Consider the following 26,964-nt stretch of genomic DNA (forward strand, 5'->3'; position numbering starts at 1 on the left):
GTACCGGGGATTGAACTTGGGACCTTGTGCTTGCGAGGCAGGTGGTGGAACCACTGAGCTAAATCCCTGGCCCACCTGTTTGTTATTACTGAAAGCTCTAGAAAAGGTTCACCATCACTGTTGTAGGTACTCAAGATTTGCCAGACATGAATGAATGGAAAGGAGAGAGTAGGTTTAGAAACTGAGCCCATGAAGAAGGTCATTGACCTTATTTTTAGAAAACAGACCATGCTTCCTGGCCCGAAGGGATGCCCATAATGGGGCCAGGTGTGTTGCCCTGGATTTCAACCCCAGCACCTTGAAAAGAGAAAGCTCACCATTCTGACAGACATCACTATAGCTCTCCAATTTCAGTTGGCCTCTCTTTTCTTGAATGAGATCACAACTTGATTCTAGGGCCCAGCATTAGTCTTCTGAACCCACCCAGCTCTATGAGTCATCTCCATGGTGGAGGCAGGCAATTTCAAACTCTAAAGGTCAATCGATACATCAGAGCACATAGTAAATCACGCGCGTTCCACCTGGTGCCCCTTCCATTCCCTTGAAAAGCCTGCCCTCGGTCTGTGCCCCTGAAGATGCTTCTGAGGAAGAAGTAGCCTGGGCTGGGGTGGTGATTGCCTCAAGGAAAATTAATGCTATGCCATCAATCCTGGAGGCAGAAAAGGGCCCACAGCCAGATGGCTGCACATTAGCCAGAATAACTCATGGCAGAGTCGGGCTGGGTTTGGGGAGGCCTCTCCTTGGCCCTGTGGATAAATCAGCAGCCCTTGTGCAGAGAGAGTGGGAGCTTTTGTCTGAGCTGGGGGAAGGGCGCCAGCTCCAGAAGCTCCTCTTCCATAGGGTCTGTCATCTTCTGACACCCTTCTCAGCCCAGACCAACGCTGCATGCGTCATCTAAGGATGAGGCCATGAAGCCCATGTCCTGAGTTCTGGGAGGATCCCAGGAAGGGGCTTTTAGCTAGGCTGTCAGCACATAACATGACAGCCCCATTTCCACTCCACAGGCCTTAATTGGATTGTCAGAGGACACATCTGTGGCTTGTAAAATTAGGCCAGGATGGTTTTCTGAAAAGCAAGCAAGGCTGCCTCAGGTTGAATGCTCAGGAACAGCTGGAGGCTACACACTGGAGAGCACAGACAGACTCAGCCAGGTCTTGGCCTTGCCCTGGGCTATGGAGTCTTAACTGCTCATCATCTTTCGGGGTCTCAGTCTCCGCAGCTGTGAGGTGGAATTAATGAGGTCTAGCAACCTAATCTGAGGCCAGGAGAACTTGGTGAAAAAATGCCTTTAAAAGTATTTAGAACAGTGTCCATGTGTGATGACCACTTGGCAGGTACCTAGGCTTCCCAGAACCCTCATGCTTTGGTTGTAAGTAGCTTTATTGCACTATATGTGGGACCCTGGTTCCAAGTGTCATGTGTGTGTTTGTCAGGTCGGGCCAAGGTGTGCTGTGGTAACAAATTGGCTTTGAACTCTGCATAGCTTAACCCAGTGGAGATTTATTTCTTGTTCCCTCTAACATCCCAAGTGGGTTAACCAAACCCCGCTTACCTTATCACCCAGAGACAAGGTTGGCACAATCTCCCCAACTGCATAGCCATACTTCCTGGCACATACCCACCTCAGTGTTCAGATCAGGGAAAAATGACAGGGCCAGGGGGCTGAAGGGACACATTTTGCTCTCTGTGCCCGTGGCCTCACCATAGTGTCATAGTGGGCTGGGGCAGGGATGGTGAATGTCTCAGCCACACTGGGGAACAGACATTCCCGGCTCTCCCTTAGGAGCCTCTTAGTTCAGCAGCTAGTGTGGAGTGGGGGATCAGAGTACCCAGCCTCCACCCCAGGGCAGGAAGAAATCTGAGGAACTAACATGAAATCTGAGGAGCAAAGACTGAAACTAAAAGGGAAGGGGAACAACTCAGTGAATTTGCCCTTGACCAGTTTGGAGACATTAGGCAAATATTAGGCTGGGCTGGGACATAGCAGGCCCATTTGGCCATTGGTTGGCTGACCTTCAGGAAGCAGAGAAAACCCTGGAGTCATCCTTGGGTTCTAGGAATTGATATTCCAGTGCCCCCTCTCACTCAGACCAGGAAAGAGGGAAGTTGGAGCCCAGGGCTGCACACCCAGTTTGGACTGAGGGAGCCAACCTGGGAAGTGACACTGAAGCATTTGTGGCAGAGCCTGCAGAGTGTGGGAGTATGAACAGGAGCTCTGGCCTGGACTCTAGTTGCAGCTTTCCCCTTTGGTGTCTGTGTGCCCATGGGAAGTGACTTACGTCTCAGGCCCTCATTTTCTCCTTGCTGAAGTAGGAGAAAAGCATAAATAATGACTGTTTAACAGGGAGGCCATGAAGACGAAGTAAGATAGTGTGTGTACTACACAGAGCCACCATTTATTGGAAGTGTTTGTTACTATTACTACCATTGTTGTTGTGCTTGTGTTTGATGATGATTCCTCCCAGGGAAGCTTGGTTATCTTGGTTTCTGGGTGTGCACACTGGCACCAAAGCCAAGGATAAGGCTCCAGGAGTGAGGTTCCCAGGCTCCTGGCCTGGCCCAATAGGTGGCCGTAGGCAGTAGGAGCACAGGTCCGGGGCCAGCCCACCTGGCTCAAGTCGCCTACTTGCTCTCCCCGTGACCTGAGCGAGTGACTTAAGCTTGTCTGTAAAATGAAGATGGTAATTGTTTCCACTTTACTGTGGGGTTATTATGAAAATTCCGTGAGACAACTCATGTTGTTTAAACAGTACTTGGCTCTAGTAAGTACTTGGAATTTTAACTCACAGGCAAATAATGTCCCTGTTGAAGACTTAGCCAAGATAGTGGAGTTCAGATAGTGGTGGTGGGAACCGAATCATCTCACACCAGTGCCAAGAAGATCCTTCCCACCAGTGCCCAGTTCTTGCCTTCCCTGGTGTCCTCTGTGAAGCCAGTGCTGCCCCATCTCCTTCCACCCGATTCACACCTTCACTTGGCAGAGGCACTCTGGTGCCTGAGCACTGGAGGCAGGGGCCTTCCTTTGAGAGATATGCAGGTCAGGGAACCAACTATATTTCATCTTATTTAATATTTTTTCAGCTCTACTCATGGTTTCTGCCCCTTAGGGCAAGGCAGGCCCTGTTAAGCAACCCTAACCTATGTCCATGAAATCGTGGGATCAATAAGCCAAGTATGTTATTATCTCACTCCCTGTGAAGCCACATATAAAATGACAAATAAAATTAAAACTCATTCACACATGTGCCATCTAACACATCTCCAGTGCCCCGTGGCCTGCTCACAGGTGTACTTGTTAGTCCTTCCCTGAGCTCCTGCCTGCCCACCCACAGTGCCTCAGGGGGTCCTGGGGCGCAGTTCACTCTGCCAGCCAGGGGACACCTGTCCTCCCCAGTCTGGCTTTGATTTTCACCACACCTCAATGGGAGCAGGAGGCAGTTTTTAAAACTGTATTTAATATTCAATTTTGTCATTTTAATTTCTGAAATGAGCCTAAACTACTTGTTTTTTATAGCCATCTATAGATATTAAAAGTGAACAGATTTTGCCTAATGGAACATCGATTTAATAGCTGGGTTAAAACCCATATTTAAACAGTAGTAGGATTTAACCCAGGTTCTTTCAGACCAGGCAAAAAGTGTCATACCTCTCTCATCAGGTCTTCCTTCAGGAAGGCAGGGCATCAGATACAAACAAATTACTTCAAAGCTAAAGTGGTACAGAATCTGCATTTGGAAACAAGCCCTTCTTGTCCTTTACAGGGACGCACTGAGACCAGAGGAAGCGGGGGGCGGGGGGGCTTGCCCTGATCACCACTGAGGTGAGAGAACTGTTCCCACATGAGGTGGTGAGGCCAGCAGTTTGGGACAGGAATGGTCTTAGAAGCTTCTTGCACTGAACAGTTGTGAGGAGCCCAGCCACCCCTACCCAGGGTGGGTAACTTGGAGGGCTTCTTTAGCTCCTGCAGTCCATGAGCTTTGGGGTTTTTGTTGCTTACAGCCCTCATTTCTACCAGAGCAACCCATGAGATCTGTCACCTGGGTGTCTCTGTCCTTGAAGGGGCCTCTGCTTGGGACCCCTGGTGTGGGAAGCACATGTGGGCCCTGCTCTGTGCCCAGTGCTTTGTATACAGAGGAAAGAAGCCCTGTGGAAGCCTCTTGTTCCTGTGAAGCAGATAATAGCCTCATTTCAGGCCCTTGAGGTGGAGGCTCTGAGCTGTCATGTGATCTGCCCGACTGCACAGCTAAGGCCTGGCAGAACCAGCGTCAGAGCCCAGGCTGCCTGGCCCCTGGCCATCGCTGCCCTCTCCATGGCCGAGCCTCTACCCTGAGCCTTGCTAGGTGGATTCAAGCTGCCCTTAGTCAGAGGGCCCAGAGTGCCCCTGCTGGAGGTGTTGAGGCTAATGCTCTCTAAATACCCCTTCCAGCTGGGAGTGGATGAGGGCTTTGATGGAGAGAAGGGCCCAGTTAAACCTCTAGGGTGTTTCTCACACCAGGGAGAGCTGGCAGGAGAAACCAGGGTGATCCTCAGGTGAATTGGATTTTGTGCCCTCTGATGCACGTTCTCAAGCTTCAAAGTGTGCCCATGACCCCAGCAATGGGCTGAGACCTCCTCCAAAGTAGACTGTGTTGAGCTGCTAATTAGTGCTTTGTGACCCTGTGTTCAAAGGGCCTGGTAATGATGCCAAATCAAGCTCTTGGCAGCAGATGGAAAATTGACACACCTCTAATGCTACCTCTGCCCCTCCCCAACCCCTAGAGTGGGCACCTATCCTGAGCACAGTGGGGTGAGGTCCCTACCATCAAGCCTGTACTCCATGTTTCCCTTGTGCTATTTATCGGTATACCTGTTAGACCGCCAAGCAATAGAGAAGCATGTCACACTGTAAAAGGCTCAAACAGTGCAGTCTGTCCAGTAAAAATGAAAGTCAACCCCCTCTTCCCTGCCCAACACCCCTCCAGCTCTGTCAGGGCAAGTGTCCTTCCAGACCCTGCCCCTTGCTCCTGCACACATCCGTGCTCATCTCCGCAGAGACATGGCTTGTTCACCACTCTCACCCCACCCTGACACAGGCTTGGTGCTCGTTAGGTGCTCAGTAAATATTTAGTGAATGAATGACTATAGCTATAGTTTTTCCACAGTTGGGACCATATTTATCTTGTTCTTGCAATTTGATTTGGCACTTTCAAGTGGGATTTTCCTATGTCCGGACACACGGGTGGAGTTTATTGTATGTAATTGCATTCAATGGGAATGGTTGGCAAGCTGTCGTGAGTACAGCCACCGCATTGATGGGCATCCTACCGTGTGCATTCACTCACTATCATAGAAGCCCAGGCTCATCAGCCCTCTGAGAAGCTCTTTTCACTGGCTGGGTGCTTTGGTAGGAAGGACTTCTTCCTGTGAAATTGCTGGACTCACAGTTAGGTGCTGTGATATTCATGACAGCTCTTACCAAACTGCCCTTCACAAAAGTCACTGACCACCATCCACCCTTACCATTTGTGCCAGCATGACAAGCAGACACACATCCATGTACTAAGCATTGTCAGCCCATTTAGCTGCTCAAAGGTGGCTGAGGAATTCCATGTCCCTTGCCCTAGGTATCTGGGGAAAGGGCCCAGCTCAGGGAATGGGTCTGTTAGAATGCCAAGGCCACCTGCCAAAGGGCATTGGGCTCAGCCCACCCACCTGCCTGGTCATTATTTATTTTAAAGTAGTCCCAGAAATGTGCTTACTTATTTAGTTCTTTGCCAAACACTTCATTCCATAAAATAATACATCGACTGCATGAATCCCAGTTCCTTGGAAGAACCACAGAAGGGGGACCTACTTCATATGACCAAAGCTTCAAAATCACTCAAAACAATTCTTGGCTTGACCAAGAGCTTTAAAATTATATATATTGTATATATATATATATATTTTTTTTAAACTGTATTTATGGATGAATTGAATGATTCTTAAGATCCAGTTAGAAAAGAGACCAAGGGCGACCCAAGTGAAGTTCTTCTGTAACAAATGTCCTCAAGCAGCTGAATGTGATGTTGATGGGCATCTGTGATAACAACACAGAGCCTCTGCTGTTCCACAGTGGACCATTTTATTACTGAATTTTTCCCAGTAACTCCCTACTCACTGCCCCCAGAGAATCGGCAGTCCCAGTGCCTTAGTAGGCACTGGTGGAGTTTGCTTTCAAAGCGCCCCACCTCCTTTCTCAGTAAAGACCTGAGGCAAGCAGTTTTCCCTCTATGTTTATTTCTGCCCCAACTCACACCATGAACTGCTTCTATTAAAAGAAATGGGAGATTGATAGCTGGTGTTGAGAAAGATATCATTATTTTTGTCAAAGGCTAAAAGGGAAGTTGTGTGTGGCTTGCAGTAAAAGCTCACAGGCCTGTTCAGTGTCAGCCGCTTGATGGAGAAGCCCTGCTTCATGGTGGCTACTCAGATCTGGTCCACATGGCCTGAGAGGCCGCAGGGTCTAGAGGCAAGAGTGTGCTTTGAAGGGTGCAGCTCTTGCCTGACCACTAGGAGAGGGTGGTGAGCTACTTGTCCCAGGAGCTTCCCCCACTTGCTGAGTCTCAGGGTCTCTGCTGCCTCAGGAGGGTTAGCATAAGGTGCAGGCACTGCATAGGACCAGGTGCCAGCACGGAGGCAGGTCCAGGTCACAGGACATGAATGACATCCAGAGTCTAACCACCAGCACACAAGCAAATGCTGCCATTCACCAACCCTGTGACTTTTGCACATGAACCTGAGCCTGGGTTTTCTCTCATCTGAAAAACAGGGGGAAGTGTCAGGAATGCTTTGAGCAGGCCCCAAAACACAACAGACCTTTAATAGATGTCACAGGGTCCTCTGAGGTGCAGAAGGACTTACTACGTTCTCTGCAAATCAGCTGCAGCTGAAGCAAGAGCCGAGTCCCTCTTCTAAATTACCTCATTTTTCTTTGCAAACCGGTGTGCTCATGAAGGGCCCAAGCAAGGGGGCTCTGGTGCCCTGGGGCTGTTCTGTATGACATCACCCCAGCCACCAGGGGCTTGCATTGTCCAAAGGCCTCCCCACAAGGAGGAGGCCTCCCTCTCTGCAGTATCTGCATGGGCTCACTCTGCAGGAGACCCCTGTGACTGAAAGTAAGGTCTTGGAAAACATGCTCAAAGCATTGACTGGCTTGCAGACATTCTCAGTGTCTCCTGAAAAGTTATTTTACAAATACAAATTTAAATGTTACTGATTTCAGTTCTTGACCTAAATGTTTCAGTTCCTTCCTTCCTTCTTTCCTTCCTTCCTTTCCTTCCTTTTGTTTTTGACACAGTGCTGAGAGGGCACCAGAATCACAATCTGTAAGGGTTTGAGTACAAGGTCTGTCATCCATTAGCTGTATGACCATAGGCAAGTTCCTAAAACTCTCTGGGCCTTGGTTTCTTCATCTGCAAGAGAATTAAATTGCTTTATATCCCAAAAAGTCTTTGGCTTGTAGTAATCAACCTCAGTTCATGACATCTGTCATGATCGTCAGAGAAAGGAAGCTCCCCCTTCCCACCTTACCAAGTGCTGAGGTCCCCATTGAGCAGAGAGGAGCCAAGACAAGGACCATGTATCTGCTCATGGTCCATCCCTCCAGAGGTGTCCCAAGAGGTGTCCTCTAGAACACCCACTTCCGCCTACCTTGACCGCGTTATAGCCTCTGCACACCCCTCTCATGGTGGGTTTGGGGCATTGCATGAGATGCATCTTTATCTCCCGTAAATTCAGTCAGACCTGCTCAGCACAGCAAAGACTGAGAAAGGAGTCCTGACCTAGGTAGGGAGCGCCCTGCTGTCCCTCCCAGTGACCCAGGGCCATCAGCCATAAGCAAATTGTGGGAGCCATAGCACATGCCTTGCTGAACACATCAGTGATTTTGCTGGGGCTTGCTGGTATCTCTCCCCTGCTCACCTCAGTTGAAGGTGGGCAGGAAGAGATCACCTCTTTCTCTTTACAGCCAAGTGGCCTGGCACTGAGTAGCTGCCAAATTAATGTGAACTTGTTTCTAAAGAAAGAAACACGGCAGGGCATTGGGTAGGGGGAGGCAGACATGTGCCAGGCACCAGGGAGGGTGGGAAGGAGGGGAAGAGAAGCCAGAGGGTATAGAGGGCATGGCAGTGTAGAGGAGAACCCTCCAAAGGAAAGGAAAGTGTGTGCTGAGCAGCTGCAGAAGGGCCACTTCCACAGCCACAGTTGGAGATGACAAAGTGGTAGGAGGACAGTGCCCCAACACCAGTGGGCTGCAGGGAGGGGCAGTGATGATGCAGTAACAGGTGGCAGGAAGGAGCCACTGGCTTCCTGACTCATGGGAGGAAGGGTGATGAAGGCCTTTGAGTGACAGGCAGGTCGCATCACACCCATGCAAGGGCCACAGCAGTGTATTTCCATCTTGTTTGGTAAAGTAGCACTAGGAAGCACAAATGGCGCCATCCTTCTGAATGGTGCCCCGGTCTCAGCCTCTTTCTGAGTACTTGCTAGCTTCTGCAGGGCCCCCTTCCAAGCCCATGTGTGTCCTGGTGAACCACCCTGCTGTGTCACCTTTGGGCAACAAAAGATTCAGGCTCCAGGGCTTAGAGGGAAACTGAAAGGTGACATGAGTCAAGAGTTCCAGAGGCTGGACCCAGCAGCTCTTGCCAGTCCCAGGCAGGCCCAAGAAGTTTCCAGCCCTGAGGTGTGCTTACAGTAAACAGTCTGGAGGCTCACCGAGCTCCATGCACAGGTGCAGGGCTTGTGGGAGGAGACAGAGAGCTCTGTGGCTTAACGGGCCGCTTGGCACCAGCTGCTCAGACGGGGGCAGCTGTGCACCCCAGGAGGCCTCAACTTCTGAAGTGGGAGGCTTTTGCAGGCACCACCTCCCCCACCCTGCACTTTTTCCAGGCCACACCAGGCAGTTCCCTTCTGAAGAACTGACCTTGTGTGTCCCTTTTGCATCTGAGTTCTGTAGAAAAAAGTCCCTCCCCTTTTTTCTTTGGGGCCCTGTATGCCTGCCTGGACCCCCTCTCTCTGCCCAAACATGTCTTCTCTCATTTCCCTTTACTGCCTGTGCCATATATTTGTAATAGAACTCAAATGTGAAAAATTAACTTTGCATGGTTGCCATGAATTTTACATGAATCATATTTAAATCAATAAAGTCTGTAGATTGAATCGAGTTATGGTTATTATGAAGAAGTGGGGGCTGATTTAAAGGGGCCACAGGCCTTGAAGCACATAATGGAAAAAGTTGTCCACCAGTGGATGAGCCATGATAAAGCGCTTAACCTTTTGCAGTTCTGGGCTCCTCAGTACCTGGGATGCCTTTGAAGTGTCTCCTTTCTTCTTGGGAGGTGTGATCAAGCAGAACCAGAGTGAAAGTCACTTTTTCCATGACTTACTTCTTCTTTGAACAGTTGCTAATCTTTTTTTTTTTTCTTTTTTTAGTGGGTAATCTTTTAAATGACATTCTGTTTCAAATGTGTGAGCTTGGGATCTTTGATGTAAATAGCAGGAAAATGTGGGCAGTAATGTTATGGAAGGTGGAAAGCCTGCCTTTTCTAGGTCATACTTTAAGAGTAAGAACCAGAGAGAAGAAAGACAGGAAGGGCACCAAGAATGAGAGTGAAGAGTGTAATAAGAAATAAGCCCATGTAGGGATCCAAGTTATTAAGGGCCTAATCCCAGCCTGGGCACCTCATGTTCTCACTCTGTTTCTAGGCTCCCCCACCTCTCCCTCTTCACCTGATCCATCCTGGCCAGCTGTTTTCTGAGAGAACGACTGAGCTGTGTGCTTGGCAGAGCATTCCAGAGAGCAGCCACCAGGTAGTCAGCACAGCCCAGTTTGCAACAGCTCTCTGGATAGCTGGACAGGAGAGAAGCTAAAAGCATAGCAGTGACATAAAATTGACATGAAACTGGACCTTTGCCTTGGAAGTTAATGGTTTTTATTAACTTGTAATTGCACAGATACTGTGCAAATATCTTATCCTTCTAAGGAAATCAAACCAAGAAATTCCTGCTCCTCACCCCACCCCACACCCTTCCCACTTTCTCAGATGGTCACGGTTACAGTTGGGTCTGTATTCTTCCAGACCTGTCTGCCAAGAAGCATATAGTGACCTCTGAGAGAAACAAGATCACTGATTTTTACTAAATTTTCTTATTATAAAGTATTATCAGTTCACTGTAGAACATTGAGAAAATAGACACACATTTAAAACACACACAAACATGCTACTATACCATAATGCAAAGACAGCACATGAGTTTGTTTTACAAAAATGAGGTCACTCTTTGCATGTTGTTCTGTGATCTTTGTTTTTCACATTAGACCCTGTGCACGCCTGGATGTGTCATCAGCCCAGCTGTTATGCTATGCCATACTTTGTTTTCAGTACTGCGGAATGAACCCAGTTAGTCTGCATTGAGCTACATCCCAGCCTTTTTTTCTTTTTTTAAATTTTGAGACAAGATCTCACTAAGTTGTCCAGGCTGGTCTCGGACTTGCAGTCCTCTTGCCTCAGCCTCCCAGAATGCTGAGATTATACTTTTCACAGTGTGATATCTAAGACACTTTTTGGCTTATACATTGTGAACATTCTGTCCATGTAAATAATTATGACTTCTACTGACAAATGATGCTAATTTTACATTTATAAAAATGATACCAAGTGTCCTCTTAAAATAAGTGTAAGAGGGCCAGGCCAGGGATTTAGCTCAGTGGTCCCGCTGCCTGCCTTGCAAGCAGAAGGTCCCGAATTCGATCCCCGGTACCAAAAAAAAAAAATATTTTGGGGCCGGGGATTTAGCTCAGAGGTTTCACTGCCTGCTGCACAAGTGCAAGGACCCAAGTTCGATCCCTGGTACCAAAACAAATAAAATAAAATAAGTAAGTACAAAGAGAGACATAATTTAAAGAAAATATCAAATGGTGCACATAGTACAAGGAATTGAAAATTCCTTGAGGAAGTAAGAAATGACTAAGTTTTAGGAAACACTGTTTTAACAGCTTTTTAAAAATGACTGTGTAGGGCTTGGGTGTAACTCAGTGGTGGAGCACTTGCCTAGCATAAGGGAAGCCCTGGCTTTAATCCCTAGCATCACAAAAAACAAAAACCTAGACCATATGACGTTCCTTCCTGAGATTCTGCCATGATTTTGTTTTCCTTTATCTGTGAGTCTTTCCCTAGTGAAGCCCCCTTTCTGAGTTCCAACTTCCCTGGAACTGAGTCTCTACCCCAACATGGAAGGATGACTATCGCAGGCAATTCTAGAGTGGACTTGGGAGTCTGTCAAGGGCACACCCAGCTAGTAGCCTTCCTTTATAGGTGGCCAGGTTTCCCTCTGGGATGGCTGTGTTGTGCGCAGCTGGGCAAATAACTAGGGGCTGTTTTCCTGATTTAAATTCACAGCTGTGAGTAAATTCTTCGTATCATTTACCAATTCCCTTATCTGCAAGATTTAATCAGCGCCCTCGCCCTTGACAGATTTCTTGCTCTCCCTGTGTTCTGGGGCCTTCTGTAAGTGCCTTTTAATATTTCCATTGTGTGTGTTAATCTTTCATTAGAATTTGATGTATCAGAAATATTTTTAAAAGGCATAGCTCAATTAATTTCCTTCCCTGCCCTATTATTTTACATCCTTCTTTACCTGAATCATTAATGGCAAAGAGCGCTGACATATAGGACTAAGTTCAGGGCTATTCTAATTAACTCTTGAGTATGCCTAAGCAATCCATCAAACCTAGGATCGAATTACAGCTTCCCTGTTTACCGGTGTTTTGTTTTGTTTTGTATTGTTTTGTTTTCAATGAGCTCTCCCTGAGCCTGAAAACCTCCACAGTTTTTTGGCCATCTGTTGGACATCTATTTTATGAATGGCTTGAGATGTCTCACCCCAGTGTCCTGGCATAGGAGGAGGAAAGGATTTATATTTGTTGTGAGTTGTTCATGGCTTACATTAGGATAGCAAGAGTTCCCGCCTCCTGGTCAAACCGAGCTAAATTCAGTGCTGGCTCAGAGCGTGACCTTGCACAACTCTGTCTTCTCTGCGGGCCTCTAGGGACAGGAGTGGGAGGTATGCTGGTAGTGCTGGAGGCAGTACTGTGCCTTGGGGTTCTCAGAGAAAGGATTTCCAGTGCCCAGGTCACACCCAGATTAGATCAGACCACGTGAGGGAGGAGCCAGCTTCAGTATTCTTAAAGAACCCAGCTGTTTCCACTTACAACAAAGCTTGGGAGCCATGAGGTCTCTAGCTGGACTGAGGCCTGTACAGCAACTCGCTGTAGCACAGTGGCAAACAGAATGGATGCTCAGAGCCCAGCCTCACCAGAAAGAGCTGATTCGGGGGAGAAGATGGAGAGACAGAGGTCAGATCCTGCTCAGCCCTGTGTGCAGAAGGGCCATATGAGCCTGCATGCTGGTGAGCTGTGTCTGTGCCTGCCTGCAACACAGGAAGGGAAGGCAGCACCGAGTGGTGGTCAGCCTCTTGTAAATTGCAATCTGGTAGGACACAGGCATCACTGCTGAGTTCCTTCCTCCTTGAAGAACTGTCAGCCTCCTCAGTAAGGAGACCCAGCTTCTTCACCAAGGGCTCAGAGAGCTGGGCCTCAGAATGACCCACCCGTAGTGGTATTTAGGTTCTAACAAGTCTCCAGGGCACCCATAGACTCTCCCAGCCCTTACCCCTAAATAGCCCAGTGAGGCTGGAGTCCGGATAGCCATATTTTACACTGTGGCCGGGCACTCCAGGATGCCAGGGGACTTCACTTTGAGAAATCCCGGGCCCTTCCCAAACACCCTAGTTAATGTACTCAGGCTTCAGCCTTTTCAGCTTTTCTGCACCTTTCCACTCTAATGATAGGGGTGCCGGAGTCACTTTCCAACTCATTCATTCAACAACCCTTTCCACCCCTGCATTGTCCCAGTCCTATGTAGGAGAAATCCCTGGGCAGTGAGCACACCAGACCCTGCTCATCCTTAGGGCTGGAGTAGAGGACAAGACCTAGGTCCCTTGAAGAACCCCCACCCAGTAAGACCAGTGGTGCCATATACTTCGGCCTTTTTATCCCCAGTGCTCCCATCTTCCTCAGGCCCATTTATTGTACCTGCTCACTCTTGACACGAGAGAGAACTATGTGGGAATGTGCCTTTTGTGGGCTCTGCAGGGGACTTATTGGCTAAGGTGACACATAGGAGATAAAGCTCCCATACTGAGAGCCAAGATTGCATGTGGCCAAGGGATCCCCATACCTTCCAGGAGCTCCCAAGTCCTGGGCAGGCTGACGGTCCCAGGTGTCTGGGGACAGGTCCTTCTCACCTAGAGCTTGTAGCTAGAAGTGAATCAGGCCAGTCTCTAGGGTCCCGTGCAGCAATCAAGGGTCCCTTCTTTCTGCTAGGTCTCCTCTGTGTATGGTCACTCTTGGGTCATTTTTGAAGAATTATGCAACACCCATGCCTACCTAATTTAAATTAATGAAAATGAAGGTGAAATTTAAACTTCTGATCCTCAGTTGTGTTATACACATCTCAAATGCTCAGTAGCCATGTGCAGCTAGCACAACAGTGGGAAAGAATTTTGAATTTAATTTTAATTAATTAAAATTTAAATAGCCACATATGTTGATAGCCCCCAAATTAAGCAGCATAAATATGGGACATTTCTATCAATGCAAAAATCTTGTTGGGCAGTACTGTCAGCTGATAAAGTAAAAAAAGAATAGCCCAGATGTGGGGATCTTTCAGAATCCTAGCTCCTCAATTACTGGAGTAGGACCACCTGGTTTTTGTTTTTGCTTTCATTTTTGTTTTTGATTTTTTTGTTGTTGTTGTTTTCCAGTACTATGGATTGAGCCCAGGACCTTCACATTCAGATACATCCTCAGCCCTTTATTTTTATTTTGAGACATGGTTTTCCTAAGTCACTAAGTTACCTCCTGCCTCACCCTCCCAGAATGCTAGGATTACAGGCATGCGCTAACCACACCAGTTATGGCCACCTTTTCTCAACCCCGCTGAGCCCAAGCCCTCACCTTCGGATTAGAGGCAGGACAGCATCCTCCTTGCTCAGCTGTAGGGAGGAATGGGTGGAGCGAGGATGAAGACAACAGCAATGATGTTTGCTAAGCACTGGCCCTCTGCTTATTCCATCCTCATTGCCCAGGTGCCAAGTATGGAGGAAAAATAGAAGCCCAGAGCTGCACTGTGTTGCGCTCAGCCTGCACAGCAGAAAGCAGGGTGGGCAGGCTCTGCACCTCTGCCAGCAGCATCCCTGCCAGGTGTCCACTACTACAGCTCTGCCCGTGACTTACACTTACTCTGGCAAACCTTACCAGCTCTGTTCTCTTCTTTCCTCTCACCCAACAAATCTGAATGTGTCATCCCAGATCCGATTGCCCTTGTACATCAAACTCGGGAAGAATGGGATCTCAGGGTCAGCTGCATTAGCAAGGATGCAGATCTTATGGTGCTCAGCAAGCTGGAGGCTGGACTTTCTTGGCACCTATTATAATCCCTCCAAGTTTATTGCTCAAATCTTTCTTTCTTTAACGGTTCCCTTTCTCTCCCTGTTGGTGGATTTTGTTTGTTTGTTTGTTTGTTTGTTTGAGACAGGGTCTCACTATGTAGTTCAGGCTGGCTGTGAACTCACTGTATAGCCCAGGCTGGCCTCAGACTCACAATTTTCCTGCCTCAGCCTCCTGAGTGCTCAGGTAGTAAGGTTTCCACAATAAGTGGATGTTAATCACAGGCATGTGCTACCACGCCCGGCTGTCAGTGGATTTCTCTTGCCAAGAATTTACCAAGAACAGCTGAAGACAGTGGTGTTTATGCAGCCTCACCAAAGTGAAGTCACCCTGATCCTTGCTGTGGAAGCAGCTGATCTCTTAGTGCAGGGGGCCAAACATCATTTCCCTGCCTGGTCCACATTTATCTAATTTAGTGTGACCCACAGAGTCCTTTTACAGGATTGGAGTTTGATATAAAGTGTATATGGAGGACCTTGGACCTGACTCCCTGTGGGTATTTCTTTCTGGGGTCCTGGGAATTGACCCTCTGAAGAGCATTAGTATTAGTAGGACATAGTATTAGTACTGGGCTAGTTCTGGGTCCTGTCTCAGTCTTAGTTTCCTCATCTGCAAGGTGCAGGAAATAGCACTTCTTGCAATGGATAGTTTGAGTGCTTAGCACAGTGCCAAAGGCTTATTAGATACCCAATGCATTGTAACTTATTTAAATTAGTATAGGAGTATATTTGCAGATAGAATGAACTTTCAAACACAGTCCATTTGCAGGATTTGCAAGTGACCTTTGGAGAGTCTTTGAGCAGCTTAAGTACTGCCTTCCCACTATGCTGGCAGGGTTAGTACAATAGACTTATTCCAGTTACTGGTTTATGGTCTGTCTGCACCCAGCAGACTGGCTGCTTGAGGGTGGGACAGTCATTTTGACCTGTGCATCCACAGGCTGTGGAACTGTGCTTGGCCCATAGCAGATACACAATAAATATTTGATGAAGTAATAAAAGAATGAATGGGAAATTTTGTTAATTTTTTCATATCATTAGTAAACCCTTTGTTCATATATAAGTCCCAGGCTGCATCTTAATTATAAACTTCTAGTTGAAAGGCCTGAATGAAATTTCAGGGAATAAACATTAGGCACATGACTTTAGTTGCCATGAAAATCTCCTGTTGCCCCCAGGTCTTGGGCATCTGATTACACTCTGTGACGTGGCTGCACTAAGCCACCCTTACAGGTGGCCCCCAGCCTCTGTAGCCTAACCCCCAACAGCCTCACTGTCCTGTTTCACGTGCTCCAGCCCCTCTGAAGAACAAGAGTCTCCCAAACCTGCCTTTTCCTGAGTCTCTGGCTTCAGCGCAGCTTTTTAGTCTGTGAAGGACCCACATACACACTATCCCTGCTCCAAAAGCCTCAGGCCTTGTAGGTCCTTGACTATCACACCTGTCACACTCCATGTGTCTCATTCATTGTTTTCTCTCCACGGGGCTGTGAGCTCCTTGAGAGCAGCAACTGAGCCTTCTATTTCTGCCTCACCAACACCTTACCCAATGTAGGCATTCCTTCTCTCCACAAATGTTTAATGAGTACCTACTATGTGCCTGGCATGAGCAGTGAACAAAATGACAGAAATCCTTGCCCTCATGGAACCAACATTCTACAAGATAAAGGTTTCTTGAATGACTAAATTAAATGAATAAGTGAATGAGAGTGGAGTTCCCTTATTTTGATCTTCATGAATTTAATAGAGTAATTCATGTACATGATATTTTTTTTCTTTTCTTTTTTAGTTTTTCTTTTTCTCCTTCATGTCCTTTTCCTCCTCCTCCTCCTCTTCCTTCTTTTTTTTTTCTTTCAGCACTCGGGATGGGAATGGTTCCCAGGACCTAGTGCATGCTAGGTAAAGTGTTCTGCCACTTCAATAAGTTCACTTTTACAAGAGGGAAAAGTAGTTGTACCTCTCAATATTTATCATGTTTGAAACATAGTTTAATAACTTAAAGAAGGTCATCTGGGTGTAGTTATGGTACAGAGACTTGCTGATAAGATACAGTTTCAAATTAACCATATCATTGTAAATCACATGCTTTTTGGCACATCTTGCCACAGTGCTAAAAGTTAACTGGTAATCAGTTTGAACATTAGAAATTAAAAACATAAAGCAGGAAATTTGGTTTGTGAATCTTGCAGCGTTTGTTTAAGTCCAAAGGTATGGCTTGTCTCCACCAGAGGTCTCCCATATTTTACTGTTAATGTTTGAAGTATACTGAATTCCCACAAGCTAATTAAAAATCAGACTTCTGTGCCAGTAAGCATTCACTCTATGAACTAATTTCTGCCAAACAGCCATAAATGTGTCCCCTGGTATGAAATTTATATGTTCTTTCCCATCAGAAAAGAGGCATGTGGTTTAGTCTCAACTTCTTAATTTGAAAGACAAGGAAACTGAGACCCACACAGAAAGGTCAATATCTTGGTGAAGACCAGTAGCCTACAAGTGGCCCAGCTGGGCTCCCAACTCAGGACCCTCTCACTATCAGCTCACAGTGGCCCTCACCAAAGCCTGCTTGTTCCTGCTGAGTTCTGAGGGCATTTCCATGTGGGGAACTGTTCTAGTGCTTTACATATAATCAGTGGGTCTCCATAGCAACCCTCTGGGGAAGTACTATGATTGTTACCCGATTCTCTTGGGCACTTTTCTTTCTAATTACCATCAAGAAGAAATTCAAGGGAAAGAGAAGATGTAGCCTTATCTCCAAGAATCTTCTATCCAGATGTGTCCATGCAACACACAGAGAAAATTCACAGGTCCTTTCTGTACCTCAGTTCTTTGTCCCTGACCACATTCTGTGGATTTAGTAGTGCCTCTACTTGTCAGATGAGGAAACTGAGGCTCAGAAAGGTCACTCAAAACAGAAATGTACATGCTTCCTTTATCCGTGTAGCACAGGGCCTGACACATAGACACCAGGCAAATACAGGGTAGGGATACTGTGACCACATCCTGAAGAGGATCCCCAGGCAAAGAAATCCATGGGGTGACTCCTGAAGGCCAAGATGCCTTTGTTCACCCCTGGCAGGCCACTGAGGACCAGAAGAGAGGGAGATGTACTAAAGCTGGTTCTCTGGTAGCCTATCTAGCGTGACAGAAGAGCTTAGGTATTCAAATCTTTTCTTGGAAATCTCAAGTATTCCATTCACTGGCTCACAAAGTTAGGTAACTTTATTTACTCATGCTAAAGAGGGCCATTTCAGAGAGGAAATTATGCAATGTACTATGCAAATGTGGCATTCTGGGGAGAGCAAGTATAGAGATAAGTGTGGTCACCACTGCGTTATAAGATGAGATCTGTGCCCCTGGTGGCAGGCTGCATGTCACCTGATAAGGGGATATGCCATGCTCTACTTGGAATTGCTGCTCATTCGGATCCTGTTTCTGGTAATTACATTTTCACGGAGTTGTCTGTCTGTGAACTTTGTGCAGTATGAATAAGGGGAACAAGGAATAGAGCTCTTGCAAGCTACCCAGCTCTGGATAGACTGGAGCAGTTAGGGGGATCTGCCCTACACTTGTTCTGGGTATGTGGGAACAGATAGGGAAAATTCTCACTCTGTTCTCCCAAGAAGAACATCTGGGAATTTTCCAAGGAAGGGAGAATGAAGATGTGACCAATTTTCATAGCAGCTTTGTAGAAGCCAGTCACATCTTCTACTAGCCATGGCGTGTACATTTCAAACTAAGAGAAAGGAAGTAGCTGTGGAAACCCCCAGTTATGGGGCAGGTAGAGCTGAGCCAAGCCCTGCACCAGCCCAGCTATAGGCACCTGGAACAAGCTGCCTGGCCTCCTCAAGCCTTAGGCTCCTGGTCTGAGCGTGGCACCCATCAGCACATCTCCTCCACTGAGTTATTGCTCCCGAGCCATTTAATCTTCACCCATTACACAGGAAATGCTGAATGAACAGTTGGCAGGTTTACCTGACATTGCTGCATAATGAGCCTCGATTTAGTGTCCTTGGTGGCCATGGAATCCCCAGACATCCAGGCTCTTGGTGGATAAGAGATGGTACCTCCTCAGGTCCAAACTTCCCATTCAAGTTCTTGCTCCTCAAACTTGGAAACCAAATGGATTTTCACAGTGAGGGGATCTTGTAGCCATCAGTCAAAGTGATATAAAGAAGTCAGAAAAGTAATAATCATTATGGCCCAGGAACTGTGGTATTATTGACCAACCACCTTGAGTTAAAGGTGCTGCTGTGACCTGTCTGAACTTCACAACAACCCTAGAAGTCTGTTTTCCCCCAATGTGTTATTTGAAATCTTTGAAGTGTACAACCAGACTGAAAGAATTGTGTAGCAGTGAACACCCACGTGCCCATCACGTGCATCCTACCACTAACTTTGTACCATGCTTGTTTATCCACATCTATTCCTGTATCCATCCATCAGTCCATCCTGTTCTTTTGAATGCATTTCAAAGTAAATTGCAAACCCTATTACTCATCTTTCTAAATACTCCAGCATACATGTTATGAAGTAGAACTATAAACTCATTTTATTATCCTTGGTGCCTACAGATGAGGCATCTGAAACGAAGTCATGTACCCAGAGTCGACACAGCTAGAAAGTGGTGGAGCTTCTACCCACCTGCAGGCTGCAGGCCTGGCTCCTGATTGTCCTTTGCACAACCCCCCTCTATCTAGGGATGTGTTCGGTAGCACAGAGTTCTCTCAAGAGTGTTTCAGCTAGTTATTCTTGGTGCTGAGGGCAAATGTAGGTGGACAGGAGGCCCAAGCCCAGGATGGCAGAGAGACTGCTGTAGCCTCAGCCATCATAGCTGAGATTTTAAAATCAAGCTTTAGGTCAGGTTATCTGGGTGATGGGATTTTAGCAACATCCTCTCTGCATACCTAATTACTACTCTCCTATGCAAAGCCAAGAACAAATACCAACATGTTGTTCCCTTTATTCCTAGAGGGAAATGGCTCATAGGCCTGGTGGCAGAAATATAACAGACCCACTCTCTATCCAGGAAAGATCGCACACCACACCTGCCCCCTTGCCATGCTGGGAAGGAATGCTTAAGGGAGCTTCAAAGAAGACAAAGTAATTGATTGCTGCTTGCAGCAAATAACCCATAAGCTGTTGCTGAGTTGATGGAGAAATGGTTACTTAATTTTCTTCAAAGGATTGATTTGACTGTCAGGAGAAGCAGCTAGCTAATTGAGTGTGCCAGTTCACACCCTCTGTGAAAACAGTCAGAGGGTTGGGGGTACCACGTCTGGAGTTCACTGAGTATCATTCCCACAAGACTGTTCCCCTTTGGTGGTGTAGAAGTGACCAGGGCCCATTCCTTGTCATCCCAGTTCTGTTGGATGGCATTTGAATCAACACAGGTTTCCTGTAAAAAGCACTCGTGTTAACTTCTAAGAAAATGTGATGTGAGCAACTTTCTTACAGGCCAGCATGGGTGTCCTTTTCATTCTGTAATGGATTTCAGCATGCGCCCGCCCTCCCACTGGCTTTCTGACTGACCTTCTCATACCTCCTGTGCCTTCATGTGTCCAACCCTCCCATCCCTGGGTGGGTAAGGCCTCTCCCCTCCACTGAATTTCTGTCACAGGGAGCCATGTGTTGATGGTTTTCTAATTACTGTCAATACATTATTTGATGCTACAAAATTCTGTCTCTGTCCCACTGAGGCTTGTCCTCAGAGTGTCAGAGAGTTCCAGAGGGCTGCCGCTAGTCTGCAGTCTGAAGGCTCCCCGAGGGCAGGGCTTCAGCTTCTCTTGCTTACTTGTATCCCAGCATCTGAAAAAAAAAAAAAAAAAAAAAGCCCGGGGTCAGCAGACACCGAGTCCATCTGTTCTGCTTGAGTCCAGCTGTTCTGCTTGTGGAAGAGAAACTCAAGGGTAGAAGAGAGGCAGCATTTTCCAATTGCAGGAGCACCTGGCACCCCACAGGAAGGAGCCACCAAGTCCCCAGGGAAGAGGAGACCTTATCAAAGGCAGCCCAGTAGAACACAGAAGGCTCCAGGTCCTCACCCCCCAGTGCCTGCTTGTTGAAAGTTGATGTCATTTGATTGTCCTCCCTCAGATAGTGTGAAGGTCACTTGTGCCTCTGGCGATATCCCCCAGCCACATCATTTGTCAGTGTGTGACCTCTGCAGTTTGTGTTTTCTGAACTACAGGTCTCAGGGGGTCTGCTGTACATAAGCAGCCAATAAAGGGTGGCTGTGACATTGGTGGAACTATTGGAAGCAGAGGTCTGTACTCCAGAAACTCGGCCCTGACCATCTTTCAGTGTGTAGCTTTAAGAACCAAAGCCTGGAGGAGCACCACATCCCCCACTCCATCAAAAATCAATGATCCTCTCAGGCTAGGGCCCCTGCAGTTTCCCCCAGCTGTGTCCAGAGGCAGGGATAGAAACTGAGTGGCTGAGTGGATACACAGAGGGTCCAGGACTCATACACACAAGTCCCTTGAAAACGGAGTTACAGGCCTTTCTGATCTGCTGTCAGCTGGGAAGTTCAAGAGTGGCCCCCTAGCTTGGAACCCCCCATACCCTGTTCTTAGCCCCTCCTGACCTCTGATTAGCAACACCTGCCTGAAAGGCTGGGGAATGTTTACTAAATTGCTGATCTGGACTCCAGCTATGGCCTAAAACCTAGAGTATCAGATTTCAAAGCCCTGGCACTCAGCTTGCCTCCAGATCCTGCTGTTAAGTATAAAGACTTCCTTGATTCTAAATGTAGTTGGAGCCACCAACCTGGAGAATTAAATTACAGTATTGACATTCATATTTTATTATGAAGGGATCATTTAAATACAGCAAAGTCAATCAGTCCCCTTTATTGCTCAGAAATGAGCTGCAGCCTGGCAGAGGGAGGGAGCTGGGAGGAGGTCACTGCAGCCCAGGGGCTGGAAAGAACAGACAATTGAGAGGTCTGTGGCCTCAAAATGGGACCACCAAGACTTGAGCTTCCCTCCATCCCATCCCCAAATACTTCTTCAGCTCTAGCCGGTGCCCTGGCCCCTTCAGCAGTGAAAGAGACAAGTCAGGGCTCTACCTCCTTGGGGCTTATAGTCTGGATGGGAGGCCGGCTTAAGCCGGAAGGAGTGAGTGAAGAATTCCAGAATGACAGGCACTGGGGCTTGAGGGTGGGAGAGAAGCCTCGGGCTAGAGGTCAGCCACAGATGAAGGCTCAGGGGCTACCTCAGGATAAGCCAAGGGACTGTGTACCTTGCATTCTCCATAACTTCATAGGAGTTCTGAGAAACAGTGAGAAGCCATGATTCACTGTCTCCCTCTGCGGACTCGTTGGTCAGGAGCCTGCATTCAGAAAGCATGACTGTCCCTTGGGTCCAGGGTTCTGACTAGAGCCATGGCTCCAGGAAGTCAGAGTTGTGCCAGACATTTGATTTGTGCTGAGAAAATACTGTGGCCACTTCTGACGGCCACCACAGCCTGTGTCTGTGACATGTGCTGGGTGCTGTGCTGGGCATGACTGACCCCTACTCTTCTCGAGCCCCCTGGGCACTCTTCCCGAGCAGTCTGGGCAGGCCTGAAGTGGCTTAACTCTTACTGTCAGTGAGGAACCTGAGCTCAGCAAAGGTGGTGACCTGCCCAGGGTCACTCAGTTACTAATGGCGCCCCTATGGTGGGAGACGATGGGGCTATGAAAAGTTCCAAGACCATCCCTGTACTTGTTTCTGGGATACATGGTTTAGTGGATAAGCACTGTACACAGCGTGTGTGGGATTTGTGCAAGAAAAGAGAGGGCGGAGAGGGCTACATGAGCACTTGGAAAGGGATAACAAGAAATCTGCAAGGTGGTTGTCTCTGGGAAGAGGGACATGGGAGAGAGTTATTGTCTACTGTAAAAAGAAGAATTCATACCTTTTAAAATGAGAACATATGTGTTATCTAATCAAAGAGATTGATGCACTTACTATTTTCAAATGAAGTTAAATGGCAAATCCTCTCCGCCTGCCAATAAATAAAACAAAAGGCAGTGCCCAGGAGGAGAGGGCCACACCAGCTTTCCCTGGATCAGAGTTCTTTTGGGAGGTGTGAGGGAAAGTAGAGGTGTCTCCCAGCCTGCTTGCTCTGCCCCATGGTCTGCTTCCTCCCCAGAACAAAGACTTGTCCAATGGTGCTTTCTCGGCCCGAGTCCAGCCCTCCCAAAGGGAGCCTGAGCCTCTCTTCTAGACCCTGAGCTTCTCATGGGGGCCTGTGTGGTTGCCTCATTCTCTGTGTGGTTGCCTCATCCCTAGTGAGCATAGGGCCAGGGCGGAGGGTGGAATGTGCACATGAGAGTTGAGATGGACACCACAGCTCTTGAGCTCCCAAGGCTGGCTGTGTTGGAAACACACACAGCTGCATATCAAGAATGCCGTCAGAGACCTCTCAGGCTCTTGCCATTCGTGGCAAGCAGCTTGCCCCAAGCCTGTTCCCCTTCCCAGCTGAGCCCCAGAAAGAACTAAGACTCTTTTTGCCAGGATGTAGAAAGACTCACTTTTTTTTTTTTTTTTTTTTTGTACCAGGGATCGAACTCGGGTCCTTGCACTTGGGCAGCAGGCAGCGAAACCACTGAGCTAAATCCCCGGCCTCACTTTTTTCTTTATTACTTGTTAAGCATGCAAACAATGTACCTGTTTTCCCTTTGGAAATTCAAAGCCCTGCATGTAAACTAAAATTCCCCTTGTAGCTTGCTTTTCCACTCAGTATGTTCTTGTGATTAGATTTTGATTTTTTTTTTTAATTTTTGATACTAGGGATTGAACTCAGGACCTTGCACTTGTGAAGCAGGTGGTGGAACCACTGAGCTAAATCCCCAGCCCCATCAGCAGTATGTTCTTGAGACTTAGCCTTGTTGAACTATCTGGAGAGCTAATTCATTCCTTGTCATGGCCACACAGTTTGGCATCTATTATGAACACATTTTCTTAGGATTTCCCTGTTTGCTAAACATTTGAGTCCTTACAGACCCAAAAGCTGCTGTCAGCATCCCTGTGCATATATTGCTTGGCCCACACATCTGAGCATTTTTCTCGGGAACATACCAATTGCCAGGTCATAGGATGTGAAACTTTCAGTTTTAATAAATAATGCTAATTTGCCCTTCAAAATGGCTATGTTAATTTATTCTCCACCAGCAGCTTTTGAGAATGGCAGTTTCTCTGCATCCTCAGTAACACCTGATGTTATCAAACATTTTTACTTCTGCCAGCTCTGTGGGTGGAAGATGGTATCTTGTTTTGATTTGGTTCCTGATTTCTCATGAGGCTGGGTGCCTTTCTTTGTGTGTTTATTGGCTGTTCTCATCCCCTCTGTAAATCTTTTACATTCACTCCTTTATTCATATTTTGCTACTTAGATCATGTATTGTTATTCTATATTGTCTTCTGATAATTTTATGCAATATTTTTGGTAGAGTCCTAGGCTCTACCCCTAGAAGTAAAGTTGTTAGGGGAGAGCTAGGAGATTCAGGGCACTGAGATCTAGAAAATAGCATAGATGGATGGCCAGGACGCCTTGTACCACCTGTCACCTGCACTGGCCTCTCCTGGCTGTGGACCACTCCTGAGAGTCAAGCAAGGAGGCTCCTGAGGCTGCCACACACCTGACAGAGCTACCTGCTGCTGAGTCCCTCCCATATGCCCATGTCCCTCAGGGACCTTAGTGTGCTGCATGGCTTCCTCTGATTCCAAGCAAAATCCACACATGCACATGTGATGGCTGCAGACGTAGGCCTTAGAGGGTGTGCATAATCGGGTTCCACTCAGCAGCTCTGTTCTGGGGCCCCCACACACACACATCCAGGACACCATGGCCACCCAAACATGATCAGCCTGTCCCCAGGGCTCCAGACAGGAATGTCCACAGCCCGCATGGTGATAGCTGAGACACCCACAAGCAAGTCATCCAAAACCAGCATTTCCTCAGTTTCCCTGAAGGATGGCATTCTTGTGTAGTCGGTGGATGCCGCTTTGTTTCTCCTGAACTGCCCCCACAGCTCACAAAGAGCAGAGGTCCCTCCCTGGGCGCCTTCCTGCTCATGGGTACGCTATGTCTTAGTTTTCTTATGAAGTCTCACTGAGTTCTCACAGGGCTTTGATGTCTCAATGACATTTCTGAAAGCTGTTCCGCTTTGGGGTTTTGTCCTTCCTTTTTTATTCTTTGTGGTGGAAGTGGTAGGGCTTTTTTCCCCTGAAGTCTCTTAAGCCAACTCAGCTTTGTGAGGGAGTTAGGTTATCTGCCAACAAAACCCCACTTTTACCAACAAACCCCACTGTCTCCAACAAACCTCCCTGTCTCTGACAAACCCCACTGTCGCCAACATGTGTGACTGTATCTGCTTTCCCATTCTGACCCCAGATGAGTTCTTTTGCAAATACAAGGCCAGGGGGCAGCCAAGCTGGCCTATTGCTGGAGTGAGGAAAAGGGAAAGAGGAGAGGAAAGGGAGGAGGAATAAAAGGAGAGTGGGGAAGGGAAAAGTGGCTATTGTTTTTGTTCTATTTTTTAAAAGGACAAGATTCTCATTGAGAAAATGTTTCCTGAGTAAAGACTATAAACCATACCTACCACAATGAAAAGGTTTCTTAGAATGAATAAGATGGTTTTCTTTTTTTTTTTTTTTTTTGGTACCAGGGATTGAACTCAGGACCTTGCGCTTGTGAGGCAGGTGGCGACACCACTGAGATAAATCCCCAGCCCTGGCTTTCATTTTTGATAATACAGAAGACTAGATATCCCAGAGAAAGCCATCCAGTGAGGACTAAAAATTCAGGATAAAATACTTTAAAGTTTTTAGCATCCTAAACTGGACTGTTGGTAATGGAAAAATGATCCTGTCCATTGATATTAAAAAAATACAAGTCCACACAGGCTGATTTGCCACCAGCGTTTACCTCTGGGTATCTGGCAAGGTGTCATGTGCTAGAGAGAAGAGATAGAAACATGAGGCTTGTAGGATCCAGGAGGGTGAACTGGAAACACCCACACAAAGCCAGAATCCCAGGCAGGTTATAGCTCGGGGGACTGAACTGAGCTGTGCGAGAGAGCACAAAGGGGGACATTCTCCTCTCACCTTTGGGTCAGATGAAGTAGAAAGAGGCTGGGGCTTCACAAATACCTGAGGCCAAGTTTGCTATGTGTGTTCAAGGCTAGAGTTTATACCATCTGTGTTACCTTCCTCTTCTTTCAATAAATTTAAGCCACATGTTTGGTTAAAGTGCTCCAAACAGATCTCATTCAGGTGATGGATGTGTTCCACAACCTAATATCCTAATGCAAGAGTGAAAATTTACCAAAACTTGCACAATGCACAACATACTTTGAGTGAACTTTTTGGTCTATAAATTGTACCTCAATAGAGCTATTAAGGGGAAAAAAACACACCACCTACCCATCCTTCTCAACAAAGACTTTTGTTAATGTTTTGGCACATTGCTCTGTACTTGTATTTCTTTACAGGGCTTTTTGTGGTGGGATGGGGGGTGTTATTGGGGTTTGAACCCAGGGCCTTACACATAGTAGGCAAACACTTTTTTTAAACATATCAAACTCATGGTATTAAAATTTTTATCTTTTTCCATTTAAAATTATAGCATTTTCCATTGTCATTATACTTATTTGTAAATATGTTTTCTTTTGGTTTGCAATATTGGAGATCAAGCCTTAGGGCCTTATGCACGCTAAGCTAGCACTCATGGAACTACACCCCTAGCCCCCAGCCCCATGTAAATGTGATTTTTAAGTTGGAGTTTTTTATATGTATTTCAAAAGTATATCTGGAATACTTTCTTACCTTAAAATAGCTCAAAGCAGCAAAACGGTACATGAAACAAAAATGAAAGTTTTTCCATTAAAACTTCCCACATACACATTATATTTCCACCCTCAATTCTTACTCCCCTCCCCACAGATAACCCCTGTTAACAGTTTGTTAAACAGAATTTTTTACATGGGTAATAATTTTTCATGTAATGGGAAAAATCATACTCAATTTGTTCCCCTATTTGGGAACATTTTGAGTGTTTAAACATACATGTCTAAACATTTTTGGGTGTTTGAAGCATATGTGATAGACAATTGCATTGGAGAGAGCTCAAAGTAGACTATAGATTTGATGATCCTTTGTTACCCAAGTGACTTCAAAGTGATCAAGAACAGGTGCTCAATGAGCCATCAAATTCAGAGTTAACTTTCAAGTAAGAGGAGGGACCTAACATATGCTGAGGGCCTTCTATGCCCAAGATTCCATGGTAAATGCTTATCCTATCTGTTTTCATTTACTGCACCAAATGTTGCAAGACGGGACATTCTTCCCGTTTCACAGAAGGAAAATCGGAATTCAGAGGGGCCAAGTACCTGACCCAGGATCATACACCATGTGGTTCGGGGCTTGGCTCTGAACTGTCAGACACTAAAGTGGGGAG

At 46.9% G+C, this 26,964-nt stretch overlaps 1 protein-coding gene across 9 annotated transcripts in view; it reads left to right on the forward strand.

Annotated features, from left to right (window-relative positions):
• Positions 1 to 26,964, forward strand: part of Clec16a (C-type lectin domain containing 16A) — a 224,433-nt gene that overhangs the window by 145,750 nt on the left and 51,719 nt on the right. The gene's annotated exons all lie outside the window — the stretch shown is intronic.

This window comes from Heterocephalus glaber, unplaced genomic scaffold, assembly GCF_053883595.1.
Source record: "Heterocephalus glaber isolate CG9 unplaced genomic scaffold, H.glaber_assembly_v1.0 deba00001781, whole genome shotgun sequence".
NCBI lineage: Eukaryota > Metazoa > Chordata > Mammalia > Rodentia > Bathyergidae > Heterocephalus > Heterocephalus glaber.